This window comes from Filicampus tigris, chromosome 17 (genome assembly GCF_054856515.1).
Source record: "Filicampus tigris isolate MCC_2025a chromosome 17, RoL_Ftig_1.0, whole genome shotgun sequence".
In the NCBI taxonomy this organism is placed as follows: domain Eukaryota; kingdom Metazoa; phylum Chordata; class Actinopteri; order Syngnathiformes; family Syngnathidae; genus Filicampus; species Filicampus tigris.
The window spans coordinates 12,493,654-12,509,790 of NC_141233.1; the positions used below are offsets into that span (position 1 = coordinate 12,493,654).

Here is a 16,137-nt window from a genome sequence, read left to right on the forward strand (position 1 = left end):
CTTAAGATGAGGAGCTAACCAATCATCCGCACCTGGGATTCCAAGACTTCCAAGACTGGGATCTGTTCAGCAATAGCTCCTAGGTGCGCGCCTCCTTGCTCACTGCAAGCCTTAAGGGAAAGAAGAAAATCATAGGTAAGAACCAAGAAACAAAATCAGACAGATAAAGCCAAAGAATGTTAACTATGTGCACCTGGATACTGGACTTCCTAAACAACAGATCGCAAAATGTCAGTTTGGAAAAAACACCTCCTCCACTCTCATTCTGAACAAGGGGACACCTCAGGGATGTATTCTCAGTCCCCTCCTCTAACTCATTCTGTTCTCCCCTTCATCCCATCAACGCCATCGTCAAATTTCCTGACGACACCAAATTCTAGAAACGCCAAATAAAAAAAATACCACCACCAAACTGTGAAATGCATCTATCCTTGCAACCTCACAATAAGAACTAAAGATACCCCTCTTTACACGTAAAAAGTGCTACATAATGAACACAATCTGTGCAATACTGCCTGATAAAAATCTGTGCAATACCTAAATATAAATAATCACACCACTACCATATCATGAATATTCTGTAAATGCGTGCGGCTTTTTGATAATTGTGTGCTTCCATTTGTTTTTATGCCTCAACACGACAAATTGGGAGATGCCTAACGGATTTTCGTTGTTCGCCTGACATAAATATTAAAGTTCTATCCTAATCCTTTTAATTCTCATGCTAGCACGCCCTGCAGTAGAGGAAAGAAAGTAGTATAAATGTTAAGTTAAAAAAAAAAAAAAAAATTACCTGCATTAGAACTGCTGATGAAAATGTGCATGATCAAATATTTCATTTTTTATAAGTAACTGAACATTTTATGGCCCCAACTCCCAAAATATTGTAAAAGCATATTGTAGTGAGCGATTCCCTGGTGTAAAGTATTGCAGGAAAATAAAGCTCCAAACTGTAAATCAAGGGGCTACTATTCAAGCATCCTCAGGATTAAACAGAGCATGAGGGCTTGCCTATCCCGTCATCATGTGATCAACATCGCCATCTAATGGTCCTGTAGCTCACTAGGCACGAGTCAAACCAAAAGCTTGACCAGATGGTTGGCAGCAGAGGTACGAATACTTGAAACAATGAACAGTCACACAGAAATGAGCATTTCTGAAAAATATAGTGTGGCGGATTAAAAGTGAGAGCAGACAGTCGACTCAAGCAGCCACCAGGAGGAAACATGTCCTTGGGATTCTATGAACAATGGCCATGGTCACAGTATTTCTAGGGGGGACAGTGTCTTTTTGTTTTGTACGTCTGTATCCATCCAAATCACTGTTTCCTATTTTTTATGCGACCAGCCTTTCGAGAGATGGAGGAGGAAGGCATTAGTGACTCTCTATACCCTTTAACCAATGTTTAATATTTGTTTAAGCTCAATTTTTGTGAACAGAGTCCCGACTATTTTGTACTTTGATTTTTTTTAAAATGTATCAAACATATTTTATTCATTGTTCTACATTTCAATGCTAATGTTCAATAATGTTCTATTTGCTGTTAAAAAAAAGATGTACTCAATAAGTAATAATAAGATGCTCTATTATAATATCAGCAGCATAAAAAACAATATTATCGTTTATCACCATAGTAGTTTTGGGAAAATATTGTATATTGTTAAAAAAAAAAAAGTGTTATGTGACAGACCTAGGTGAGTGACCTACGCCCGTCAAATCTAGAATGGAAATAGCTGCAGATAAAAAGATGGTAAGAACGAGTGACAGCTTCACGAGTATTAAGTTAAGGCCCAATATGTTCAAAAGTTGTAATCAACAACTGACAACTGACACAAACCACTTGAAGCACAAATACTTTTGAAAAAGTTACCTGTCTTGTGGAATTGTGATTCAAATAAAGTACTTTATAATGAGTGGATTGTTAGTAAATCATTTACCAGTCAATATTATCCCAAAAAGTAATTTTGTTGAAAAAGGAGGGAATCAATAAATCTGTGGTGTTGAATGTGAAGCAGTGGACAATTTGGGTTCACCTAACTTTTGTGCCGGGGCAACAAAGAAAAAAAGTTGGGCGCACCAGTGCAACCAGTACAAAAAGTTAATCTGCAGCCCTGATTTGTATAAGAAAATAAAAGTTAAATTGAAAGTAATTTGAGAAGTCCTATTTTTATGTTAAAAAAAGGGCTTAATGAATAAATGAGTAAATAACTTTTCATAAAAAGGCAACCATAGTAGAATGATATTTTTTTCTTTAAAAAAAAGTAGTAATATTTGTAAACACATTTCAATAAAATTCATATTTATAAGTCATCATACTACAACACAATATAGTTGATAAAATACATTTAAAATATAGAAAGATTTTTCATGTTATTTATTTCATTTTGAGAAAAGACCTATTGTATCCTTTAAAAAATATTTTGTGAGAATGGATTCAGATGTTTCTTTTTTTTTTAAGAAAACAAGAAATCCCAAGATCTTACAAGAAATAATAATATTCTGAGAAAACCACACCCTCACAGATGCGCTTACAAAAACATTTTTAAGACCCATTTTTTTAAATTCCCAAGTATCCAGGTGCACACAAAGGTGCATGCAGTTGTCAGCTTCACGCATTGGAGCCTCAACACTTGTAAGGATGGTGATCATGCCGCCATTGTGATCTACAAAAGCTCCATCTGCCTGGTCCCGGCCCAGAAAATTCTATTTTTAAACATCTGTTTAACAGGCAACGGCATTTTTGCAAGAAAGTTGTTTGCGTGGCCGCTACACGTGCGCTTTGGAGATAAGATTGCTATCACATGCATGGCGTCGTTTGAATCGTTGATGTCGCAGCGCTACGTTTGCGCATGAAAGGCGAGTCAGATAAAGCTATCCGTCTTTTATCTGACACGAGGAAGAAGAAAATGTTGGGGACATTTATGGAATGAAAAATGGGCCAACATCTGCTGTTTGGACAGGCGTTGGCAGATGACTGACATGCAAGAAGAGACAAGTTGTTTTTAATGAAAAATGAAAAAAATACATATCATTAATGTGAGCAAAATGTAAGTCATAACTGAGCCACTGAGGACTAGAGATGGGAAGCTAAATGTTTGACATTTTGAAGGAGAGTATTGTAAAATGTTATGGCTGTGTTAACGTTGGGGGCCTTTACTGTATATGTTGGTGATTTATATCATGCTGACTTCTTCTGGATACACGTCTTGACAGAAATTGTGGTTTTCCTCAGATTTTGGCATTGATATTGGATCATATTGCACTTTTATCCACAACTAACTTACTGTCATCATCTTCAGTTCATAGGTTGGATTCCAGTTAGTGTCCTCTAGGTTTCCTGAAAAGAAAGTAAAATAACTAGAATTAGAAAAAAGAAAAGTTTAGTGGTCAAAGTCCAAACATCTATCAAATCTGTAGCATCTATATAATCTATATAGTAAAAAAATATGATGACAAATTAAATCTCATAAAAGTGTACTATTCATGGATTCAGCTGGATCAGGTTTATTACCTGATTTTGTTGCACACATATAAACATATAAAGACAATCGTCCGCTTTTCAAAATTTTGATGCCTAATTGTCCTCCAATTCGGAAATGAACCTTATATGCACATAAACATTGCATCTAAAGAAAAGTACCAAACTGGCGCTCTCTCATGCTGTCCTCCGTCGGTTCATTGACATTCCCGGCAGTTTATTGTGATTTCCTATTCAGGCCTTTGATGTGGTCCAGATTTAAAAATTCTGTTTGTGAACCGTCCATACCTTTGGTCTTTCAAGAGCTTGGCAGGATCGGAGGCTGACAAGCCAAGCGATGACTACACCACCCCGCCTCCCATACCCCGCACCACCACCATTCCACCCCGCCCACCCAAAAAGAAAAGAGCCAGGGGTAGCGAGAGGCTCAGGAAGTTCAAAGAAGCTTTCCTCATCATAACGTGGGCTGTTGCCAGCACGCTGATGAGAATAATAACACATCTTGTTGTGATGAAGTCCTCACAAAACACATCCAGAATTGAGATGTGATAAAAAAAACAAGGTTAAAATCATGACTTTTATTTTGGTTCAATTTTGATCCCAAAGACTTTGTTTTCTATGGTGATTTCAGGCTATTTCACATAATTGCGTGAACACGCCGAGTGCAAAGTAGAAAGGACTCAATTCCTTGGAAAGTGGCAGGGGAGGTTCAAAAGATGTGCCAGTTGGAAGATTGGCGCTGTGAAGAGATTTCTGACGACTTAAGCGCGCGCTTTGCATGGAGACGACTTTAACAGAAATTTCACCGAAACAAGCATACTCCACAGCTAAGGAGCAACAATAATCACTGTGTTTATTCTTATTCTTTCTGCAAATTAATCATCTTTTGGGGGGTTTCAAATATCTGAAATCTCACCAATTTTAGAAAGTTAAAAAAGATTAGCCCCTCAAAAACAGTCTCACTGATCAACACAAAATTGAGCAGACGAGTATTGTGAGCATGAAAAAGCCGCAAGGACCCATGCCAGACATTGAAAAAGACGTCCGAAGCAACCATTTGGTTTCACATCGCAGTTTACGAGGCAAAATTTGCATCCAGATGTCGCAAAAAGCTTCGCTGGGCCTGCGGCGCTCATGACACCTACTGCGGGTGCACCAGCTAGCTAGCAATGAGCTTCAGCTGGCTACTGCTGAGACTGAACACGTTGCGGAGTCATTTGAGGTCTGCGAAGTGTTCTGAAAATTATATTACAATAGATCATCAAGAAATTAAAGTTTGATGCTCTACACAATGTTAATTTAAAAAATGAAATGGTTAATTATAAACAATTGTTCGTTCATTTTTTTTGCCATATTATTTTGGTTGATAAAACCCTTGCTTCAGGTCCCTGGGATGAACTTAAAAAAAATCTGCATAAAATTAGAAAGTTGCTCCTCAAATGAACTCATTGATTTGCAAAACTGCTACGCAAAGAAAAAAAAATTTTGAGCCTTGCATACAATAGATGGGTGACGCTTAATTGCAACGCTTTTTTCATCTAATGTGGCTGGAGCTTGGCATCAATGTTCGAAAAGGCTTCTCGCCAATGCCGGCATATCTTTCCAGCCTTCCATTTTTGGTTCAACTGCATTTTCTCAAGTGACCTGACATTGAAAACAAGTCAGGTAACTGTGAACATGCCAAAAGCTTGTTTTTCGTGTGTTTGTTAAAAATTGAACACAGAGTACATCTCAAATTGTAGAGCACGCCCAAAAATTGTAGATGTTTACTCAGATTCAAATGCTGATTTGCATGAGTACTGCGGGCAAAATCAATAATAAAACTGAGAGATTCCATTCAGGGCTGAGTTCCTCGCAAAAGCTGCACTCCTCCGACAAGGTGTCGGCACCCTGTAGTCGATTGCAGGCGGGAATTTAGAACATTATTATGGGTTCAGGGGTCACATTGTACATTGCTGATCCCGTCTGTTGGGGCTCACTTGAATCGTTTTACTTTATTTATTTATTTTGGCTGTGCTGATTGCATCCTTCCTCTTTTATTAAGCGCACCACAAGAGACTGAGGAGCTTGATGCAATGCGCCATTAACATTAATTTTGTAAAGTACAAACTAACGTACAATCACGCGTTCAAAACCAATTTGTTGAGCAGTCGTTAGTTATGTGAATCATGCGGCCTTTTTAATTTAACCACACCTTAAAGCAGTTGGGGCAGAAATGGAAAGCACTACATGGCTGCAAACAGCAGGGGCGCTGTTGATTCACACTCAACTTATATATAAAGATAGCAGATGTTCAATTACTGCACATCAACATTTGGCTATGCAGATAGGCTGGGTGAAGATCCTGAGCTACTTTCAAGTGACAGCAGGACTACAGTCTCCGAAACACTACCCACTATCATGCAGAAACATATCACCACCATATCCCCCACGGATACGACACCCTTGCTATCATGCCAAAGTCAAAAGGTAAGTAGAGCTGCATTGCATTTTGATGAATGCAAAAACTAGCGTTAGCTTCTGAAAAGCGTCATATACTTGATTGTTTTGGGAATTTGATGATGCGGTGGCATATGTCCATGTGCTACAAACTCAGAGTATAGAATATGAAGTGCTGCCTCAATGAGTGAAAATGCTTTTATTATCTTTATGGTCATTCGCTTTCATTCCCCGCACACTCAGGGCTATGCTCTTGCCAATAGAAGCTACTCTAGTTGCAAGGCTCAGGCTCCGCTCCATTTGTCATGTTAACGAAAACCCGCCACACCATTGGCCCAGAATTATACAGTATGGGTCTCACTTGGATGAAACGGGCTAATTTTTGTAATAGAGTAAATAGGGTGAAAGCTATGCTCTTATTTTTGATGAATTCTTGATATTTTGACAAAACCGCATAATTACAACCCCTTGGAGCTTTTAAATTGTGAACGAGAAATACAAGATATGTACATCTCCTTTAAATGTTAATTGAAAACAACACCCTGAAACAATTTTCATTACTTCCCATGGGCACAATGTGAAAAAATGTCCCTGAATGACATTGGAACCACCATAACCCGAGCTATAAGGCCAACCTGAGCCATTTAAAAAATATTTTACACAACTAACCCGAATATAAAAACATGAAATATTAACAATCAGTGCATGACCATTCCTGGTTTGTGGGAAACACTTGCGACACTTTTTGTCCTTGTCCTTGACAGAGATACCATAATTGAATATGTGATTGCACATTAACGGCATTATATTGCGAGACGTTTCCTCAGTGAGGTCTTTTCTGTGTGTGTGACCTTGTATGTAAAAACAGCTACTAAAATGTATTGCGTATTTAGGTGTAATGAATGCAGAGGGCCCATTATGATTTTCTTAAGGAACTTTTCAAGTGGAGGAGAAATAGATTTTTTTTTCTCAACCATATTCGAGATGATAACACCAAGTGTTTGCTATGGTCAAATGGTTGCGGAGCAAAACTGGACGTTCAGTTCGCTGGCATGGTTCCTCAAAAACGATTGTTCCCACGTTTGGTGTGGAATTCTCCTGGAGTGTATGGTTTGTTTGTTTTTTTTTCCTTCTTCTCCTCAGCAGACTTCAAAATGATTATGAATAACACATTCTTAGGAGGAAGAGGAAGGGAAGGTTATGGAGAGGTGAGCGTATTTGTCGCGGTATTTCATGCAAACATGGAAAGCGACAACTTTCCAGGCGGATGCCGCCACAGTTGCATCATCTCGTACAGCGGCGGTTCGAAAAAGCATTTGAAGATGATTATGATCCGCTGCAATTTGCATACTACGAGTACAACGTCATCACAGACAACAGCACCTTGGAGGGATATTCTATTGCAAGCAGTTTGCATAGATGTTGTCATTTCTTTCTACTAAAAGCCTTATCTTCTTTTTAAAACTATAAGGCTTTAACAGACAGTTCCAAGCTATTTAAAACAATATACTAGGTATGCGCAATAGATTGTTAACATTAGACTAAATGTTAAAGTTAGAGTAGCAATTAGTGATAGGCACTACAGTGCTAATATACTACAATGAAATATTCCAGCAAATAATAGTAAAGCGTCCATCAAGGCGCCATTAGCATTTGAAGCGGAGGTCAACCCAAACATATTTTGTTCAAGAATATGTTGCCAGCAGGCCCACTAGTTGAAACACGGCATTCTGATTAAGCAGCAAAACGCACTCGTTTTTAGCCATCTCTGGGGGCGGCCATTTTGTCTTCTGTTGACTGAAAATGACATCACAACTGCTCACAACAACTAATCACGGCTCAGATTCAGAAAACAGGTCAACCGTGATGTAATTTTCAGTCGACAGAAGACAAAATGGCCGCCCCCGGAGATGGCTAAAATCGAGTGCATTTTGTTGCTTAACTTATATTCCATAAACGCAAAATTTATCAGAATGCTGTGTTTCAACTAACGGGCCTGCTGGCAACATATTCTTGAAAAAAATATGTTTGGGGTGACTTCCGCTGTTAAGGCTGAGCATTAATAGCAGTGATTAATACCACTGAATTATTAGCACTATTAGCATCAGTTTGGTTAATATTAGCGCATTATCTTCTTGTAATTAGCACAAAGCCAACATTAGCGTATTAACATTACACATACTGGCTAAGGTGAATCCCTGAGGAAGACATGCAGCTCACCTGTATTTTGGATTTGGTGGGCACTCTGACGTCAATTTCAGTTGACAACAGGTGGTGGCCCACCACAAAATGGCAGCCCCCTGAGATTGATAAAAACAGGTGTATTATTCTGCTTAATTCTTAGGCTACTCTATAAATGTAATATTAACCAGATTGCAATATTTAGAGTAGTGCAGGGCACATAGAACATTTTTGACTTGACCTCTACTTTAAATGTTAGCAGGACCCAATCAGGACCTCACCTTGTGTTTAGCCGTCCTGGCTTGTGCCTGGCAAGATTTACATTGATGCTTTAGAACACAAATTTCAAGGGGAATGTCTCAAACCCAACAAGCCCACAATAGAGATACAGTGGATAACCCCCCACAACACCCCCCCCCCCCCAAAAAAAGGGAAAAAAATACATATTTTAATTCCGAGAGTCATTCAAAAGATTAATACCTGTTGTGTCAATTTTTATGTGCTCCTTCTACTTGCCGGTGTACTGACAGTAATGGCTGCCAAAATACAAGAGGAGCAAGGCCAAGTGGCTAATTATCTGTAATAACGCAAATGAATGAGAAGTTTCTGTTGAGCTGAGAGTTAATTGAACATTTACATGATAGCAGCCGGCGCTCACGACACAACACCTCCACGAGGACTGGAAGCTTTTTGTTACTTTGTTTCTACTGCTATCAAGACAGAGGCAGACAACTCTGAAAATTTCCAGAAAATCAACATGAATCACTTTAGTGTTTTCCCTGCAAATCTGTAAAACTACGCCTCATTGAACGCTGGAAAAACAAAAACAAAGGAAAGCTAACATCCCCATTACCAATTACTTATGAATCAAATGCACAGTTCCAATTTAGTTTTAGAATTTTTTAATGAGCCACCACAGGGCAATTTTCTCCAAATTACTTTGGTGCCATCTTGTGTCATCTTGGTGACAAAAAACTTGTTGAAGTGAGTTGAGGAGCTTTACATGGTGCAGTGTGACCATCGTATGGCATCTATAGGCACTTACAAACCTTTTCAAAAAGATTTTTGAAATAGCAGGGAACACATTAGCTACACGTCAGTTGAGTTGCAATTCAAGGTCAGATAAGGTACCGCTCTCTTTATATTGTTCTGGAGTATGAATCCAACATGGGCCTGCTTTTTATACCATTCCCGCTATAATCCAGATGGCTAGCGTAGACACGCCTGATCATGTGTGCAGAGCTTGTTAGCTGCTTGTTTACGAGCCTTCATTCGCTTTTCTCCGGAGCCGCCGCAAGCTTCCTTCCACCCCCTTCCCCCCTACCTCCCCCACCCCGCGGGGGCTTAGCCAGATTGAGTCAGGCGGCGGGTTATCTTGGATGTGCACAGCTTTGACATAATTGCCCCCCTCATGAGCTCGCCGCGGCCGTTATTTCACACGCAAAAACCCACTAGCGCTTACGTACGTTACTAGCATGGCCTCGCTGCCTTAGCCACGCAGCTCCGGTGCCAATTAGCTGCCTCTCCCGATGACGCGGTGACCTCGGAATTATGACTCGGTATTATGACTTGTTAGCTAATTTGCTGTTGAGTAAGAAAGGGCGAACGTGTCAGGTTTTCTTATTGGTTTGACCTTTTTTCACAAAGACTGTTTCAGCGGGGCAGTGCCTGGGGTATTGGCGCCGGTAGCTATAGTGATAAGCCAGGTAAAGCTCTGACGCAATGTTTTCATTTCTCATGTCACCATTTTGGCTCCTCCGCCAATGGTTGGCTACGCTGTAAAACTTAAATGTGCAACTCTTTGCATCAGTATTGCAAAATATTGCGGTTTTTCAGGAGAATATTCTAATGTTCATTTTTTAAGTATAGGCTATAGGATCCATGTGTGAACCAGTCTTACATTTGCCATTGCAACGGAGAGAGGTATTGTTTTTATCTTTATAAATATATATATATATATATATATATATATATATATATATATATATATATATATGTATTTCCCTTTTTTTCGCCCACGATGCAGGGGTGGTTGTAGTTTACTGTAATTCGTAATCTGTAATTTCAACGTTGTTGTCTTTTTAGAGACGGGAGAGGACAACTCAGAGATGGAATGTAATTTAAACTGCGAGAAGAGCAAACAGAGACGTTGACAAATGGCTGGACAAGTCGTCAGCTCAAGCATGTTCACCTCCTCGACTCAAGGACCGAGCGGCGGAGGCCTCGTACGAGCTCCTCTGGGGAGTACATGTCCTCCTTTAACGCCGCCCTACAAGTCCTTCGCTGACACGCTGCTACTTTCTTGTCATTGATCATTGGTGCCAAGCAGGCCATTGCCTGGATTTCATCATACTTGCTTCATTCACCCAAAAAAAAAAAAAAAAACACGCGTAGTCGTCATACTGTATGCCGAGGACACACCATACTTTTTAAAGGCCACCGCTGTACCTCAGAAAGATATCTCGACAAACTTGGGAAAACACCGTTTTTGCCTACTCATTTTTGCTCCCATTTTAAATCATGTTGCAAGCCATGTCAGTTTGCCATTGCATAAAATAAAGTCGCTTACTTTGGTCTGTGAATACCAAAATAAAAATTATTTCCACAAATGGTTACAATGATGGCAGTGTGAATTGGCTAATTACCGGTAATCCAAAATATAAAAATATGAAAAATACAAATGGTTAACTTTATGAAAGCATAAAGTAGTATTTTAAAAGAGTAGTAATCTTATTTAATATACAACAATGGCATAATATATATGTATATGTACTATTTTTTCTCCTAATCAGCTGGCCACGTCAGTGTATCATCATTTGAACATATTTCTCCCTGAAGTATTAGCAGCTATTCACAGCCATACAGGAGCATCACTATAAGAAATTAGCTCATTAAAAGATGTTCAGTGGGTAGGTCTTAATAAAAAAAATAAAAAAAACTCTTCTTCATCAGAGCCGTATTCAACTACTCATCTGATCCCTTTCAGAGGACTGCGTTCAATTGGAATAATAAAGCTTCATGTTAGATTTTGGTGCCGTCGGCGCAATCAATCCGACGCTATTATGTGTCTGTTCACTTTACGGTGCGTCGATTGGGCCGCTCGTATAAATTAAAGGCCAACCGTTTCACGTAACGAGCATCAATGTTAAATGCAAACACGGGCGCTTTTGTGTCATTATGCGTTGAAATGTTGAGTTTATGAATATTACCAAATGAGAGGTATAAATGTTTAACGCCCTTTTTTTCCTGCTTTAAAAGCCGGCATCTGGGAAGTCAAAAAACTGTAGTTTAACACTTCTCTCAGACTAATTTAAAAAGAAGTTCACCACGATGATGAAACAAAAATTAAGTAAAAGTACTTACATAGTTTTGGTCGCATCATAAAATTAGCCAAAGAAAAAGTACAGTAAAACTTAAGTAATGGAGTTAAAACCTGGATCAGGATTTTTAGTCGGTGTTAAATCATTGCATGCTTCCTTTCCCTCTTACTTTTATGACATCTACTACCTCCTTCCTTCCTTTGAGCACTCTCCTTCGCTTCCTTGCATCCTTCCATCTATCCTTGCTTGCCGCATTTCCGCTCATCCAGACAAGATGAAATCGGCTGCTTTAGATCACCGACATGACCTCACGATGCAAAGCCAAACGCCAAGGTTTCAGAGCAGCCTTGCGTAACCTGTGAACGAGCCATTTGTTTGCATTTCCCCTTCCACGCCGGCCTGCTGAATGAAATACATCTATAAATATAAATGCTTACTTTATCAAACTAATGCGCATCAAAGCAGCGCCATTGTCGACGGGGCCTGTAACAAAGAGGGCCTCCTTTTTTTTTTTTATGGGAGTGACTCACTCACGCTCGGAATTAAAAATGAATTCTCAATATGTGCTGGTCTCTTTACAAGCTCCCTGCGCGACACTAAAACTTCATTTGGAAATATTTGTCTGTGAAGGTTGTATTTTACGAGGACGCCCCATTGTTGGGCTTCATTGGCACGCGCGAAGGAATTTCTAATTTTGTTTTGTCTTGACTACTGCAGATAAAAAGAACAGTTCAGTTATGAAAGAAGAACCGACTCAATAGTGTGGCGCTCAAGATCACGTGATCCGAAAACAACAGGTCTAAGACAAGACCAAGGCTTTTGGGAGTCGAGACCGAGTCAAGACCATCACTGAGATTTGGGGGGTAGACAATTCAGTTGATTTTGCATAAGCACAAGCTACTAAGATACAGCCAAAGTATAAAATGTCTGTTCAATAAAGCGTCTTACCAGAAATATTTGTCTCAGGAAGGCAAAATCCAATACAGTTGACGTTAGCTTACCTGTGTTTGTTTACCGTGAAGGGTGCATATTAGTACCACATGAATGGAAGTATCTGTTGTTTCACCAAGTGCTTCTCCTTATGATCACACGGATAAAATAGAATAGCAGATCACTGATGGTCTCTGTGTCACTTTCTTTTGTCCAATCAGATTTCAGCCTCTCTGTGTTGCCATGTCAATCTAATCTGCGCACAGTCTTTGTATGATTCCAATTTGGCCTTGATGGATGTCTCCATTGTACCCGGTGTCCTTCTAGTTTGATTATGTTTACGATAACTGCCGTTGTAAATATTGTTTTCTGAAAGCCTGCAGCAGGAGTCCACTGAGCCATTATAACAATGCAGCCCTGTTTGGTGCACTTTGTTCCTTTCTCTTTGTGCCCGTGTCTAACATCCTGTGGACGGCATGAGACCGGTGGCACGTTAATTAATGCACTCTACCTTTGTCACCTTTGTCCAAAAAAGGACTGAGGTTGACGGGTACATAAAGTATTGTAAAGAAGCAACGAGTTTTTGTTTTATGTTGCTTTCATATGTTATTTTATGAAAGCTGTATCATTTTAGACAAAAGAAGGTATTGTGAAGACTCAAAAGTGGCACTCAATATGCTAACATCTCGAAAGTACATACAAAGTACATGACGACTTTAGTAATGTTTTTATTTATTTTTCTTCCATATTATGAGACATCTGAGGTGTTCAATGTTGGAGACGACAACGTTGAAGTATGCTGAATTTTCACTTCAAATATAAATACGTACATCCCGAGTAAAATACAGTATATGATGTCATTAAAAAAATTTGCACTTTTGGAAAAGTGTATTTTATAGAGTTCACCCAAATCTGATCGGCTGGATCGTTTTGGCCGATATTTAGCATTTTACACAAAATCGGTGGTCGGTTTTAATCGGTATGATCGGTTCATATTTTGCAGATCGATCAATGGCGTCATTGATCGTATCCGCAAAACAAGACATGAACGACATAAACAATCTCGTTCACTCCAGGAAAGTTCGATGCTGCCACCGTGCTCGTTGGAGTTAGCCACTCTCGCCATATGTGAAGCAAATCCCCGCGATGTGCAAGCGACTTGCATTATGGGTAAGACAGAGACAGTGTCAGAGCACATAAGCGCTGCGCGTTAACGTGAGCGGCGAGGTGGAACGTGTGAAAAGAGAGGCGCCGTCAATTGAACCGTGGCGACCTATCGGCGAAGCTTGTCATCACAAACAAGTATTCACACCTGAGCCACTCTGGACAAACAGGTCTCGCTTTGGTAAATGTTCGAAAACCTCAGAATGATGATGATCTGACTAAATATCTGTAATCTGTATTTTGCCTGAAAGTTGTGGTCAAATGAGGTATTTTTACACTTTCCATTGTACTGTATTTCCAAAACACAAAGCAAAAGAATACGGCACAGACACTTCACACAGCACTGTGGCTCCAAAGAACGAATGGTCCAAACTTTTTGCTTCTTTCTTTCTTTTTTTTTTTTTTTGCTGAATAACTTTGGGATGGCGAAGTAAGAGTCTTATGACAGCTAACTCCAGTCTCCAGATCCCACAATTGGTCCCGCAGGAGTAAAACCCTGAAGACCACACACACATACCCACACTGTGAAACGCACTCCTCCAAGCACGCTGAGAACTGATGTTGTGCTAGGAAGGGGGAACAGGCGACTACAAGAGTAATGAAACATGGCTGACATTTTGAAACCCATCTATTATAAAGACTTGTGGGGGAACACGATGAGTTCTTGTGGGAAAGAAATGTTCCCTTGCTTGTGATCCAGGCACAGATGACACAACATAAAGTCAAAACAGTTGATGTTCAAAATACTTGGGATAACCCGACCCCCAAGACCACCCCAAAAAAAGACAAATTCAGACTGTACATGTTGGTTTCGTAAATTGAGCCTCAGTGGAGGTTCTGGTACCAGTTAGGAATGTGTCCTTAAACGGTCCCTGGTTGGATTCCACCAACTTACAAAATATTTTCAAGTCAAACGTGTTGAGAACATGTCCTAATTGGGTCTTAATGTCATGTCGGTGACACGGGATGATGCATTAGGGCTCCGACATTAGCAATAGAAATAAAAAAGCCGGTTTGAAATCGTTGCCTCTTCAAAGGGACGCTGAATCACCCCGAGCGCCGCTAATGAATTTTCATGCACTTGCATCTCGTATCTGAGCTTGGCAGGTAGCAAAAATTTGGCCTGTGGGAAGACTTTTCTTGTCATGCGGACGACGGTGCTGCGTTCGGAAAGCAGACGTGGGTTTGTTTTGTTTTTTTCTGGAATAAATGATCAGCGAGACAGGCGGCTACAAGGCTAGTCAAGTGCTGCTTTTTATTGTTAAAAGCTTAGATCACATTTCCTAACCCCTCTTGAGACTTCCCCTCTTGAGGGGCTTTTAACCCCTCCCCCTCCCCCCCAAAAAAAAGCATCTATGCCACGAATATTTGCATGACCACAATATTTGCACCTTTGCTTCATCCTGCTCTGATGGCGTACATGAAGCGCGAGGCTTACTTGTTCACCTGAGCACGGCGGTGATGTAATGGCCCGTGCTCAGTATGAAACTGGAGTGTTATATACAGCTCCATGCCTAAGCTTTACAACCCATTTAGGCCTGTTCAGAAGCTCAGAGGGTGCTACATGACTGCCACCATTTGGTCTCTGCATGAAATTTCCATTCTAAATTAGAGAGTGTGTAAAATTGCCTGTCACTACAACCTGGATAGTACTGACCGTCACTGTCATCCCAGGGACGCCCTTAATTCCCCATCTTGTTTTCACGTAAAAATTCAACTCCAGACTCAGTTTTAAAGCAGTCACATGTCCATGCTCCTGTCCGAGTGAGCTTTTAATAGCCTTCGCATGACTAACTCACCCTAATTAACGTAACTGTCTTTTTTTTTTTTTTTTTTTAGCTAGTTTATTCCCGGTAGAATTGCCAGTGTCGCTCTAGGAAGTAGAGTTTGCCTCTTTTTCACCTTTCACATCTAAATTGGACTGACTGTAAGTATTTGAATGATTATGCTTGATAATTGCGAAAACAAAAAGGCGAAATGTATTATTTTGGAATTTCTGTGCACTCTGGCAAGAAAGAGGTTGTTAACGGCAATGGGTGATCTTTATTTTAGATTTTTTTTCTTAAATTGCAATTTAAATATGTGTGGTGTAATACAAATATAATCGCCAGATTCCCCTAACTAACGTTTCCTGTCTTGAATTGGCTTTCGTTATGCCCGTTATTGATGTTTGCATGTGATGCATTTCCATGAAGCCACCCTCAGATAGCAAAATAAAAAGTTTCCAATTTAGAATATTTCCGCTTCCCCATCGTAATTTCCCATAGAAGAGTATCTTGTGAAGTGCAAAGGTTCCTGAAATTGTATAGAAATGCTTCACCCCTTTGAAACCCCAATCGTTACTGAAGAGGGAGTGAAATCTCAAACTGTATAACACTAAAAAAGTTCATCGTTTGTCATGGCACTCACCTGCCTTTCCCCCTAAATTTCTTATGTCATTGAGTGCCATCTGAAAAAAGTCTCAGGACATCTTCTACGCTCAAGTCTGACTTAGAATCCTCTCTTGGGATCCCCCACTCAGGGATGAAACCTAAACACTCTAATTTGCGTACGTTTCTTCTGGAGAGTGCAGTTAGAAAGAATGAGAAGCGAGAAACACTTTGGGGAGCATTTTAAATTAGCAGT

At 39.9% G+C, this 16,137-nt stretch overlaps 1 protein-coding gene across 1 annotated transcript in view; it reads right to left on the reverse strand.

The window, feature by feature from the left end:
- Positions 1–8,331, reverse strand: part of cadm1a (cell adhesion molecule 1a) — a 244,019-nt gene extending 235,688 nt beyond the window's left edge. Inside the window, exons 1-3 of the mRNA XM_086013348.1 lie at positions 8,138–8,331; positions 3,285–3,337; positions 33–110 (exon numbers count right to left, since the gene is read on the reverse strand). The gene's annotated coding sequence lies outside the window, so the exon portion shown is untranslated. The remainder of the gene's footprint in view (positions 1–32; positions 111–3,284; positions 3,338–8,137) is intronic.
- Positions 8,332–16,137: the final 7,806 nt, after the last annotated feature.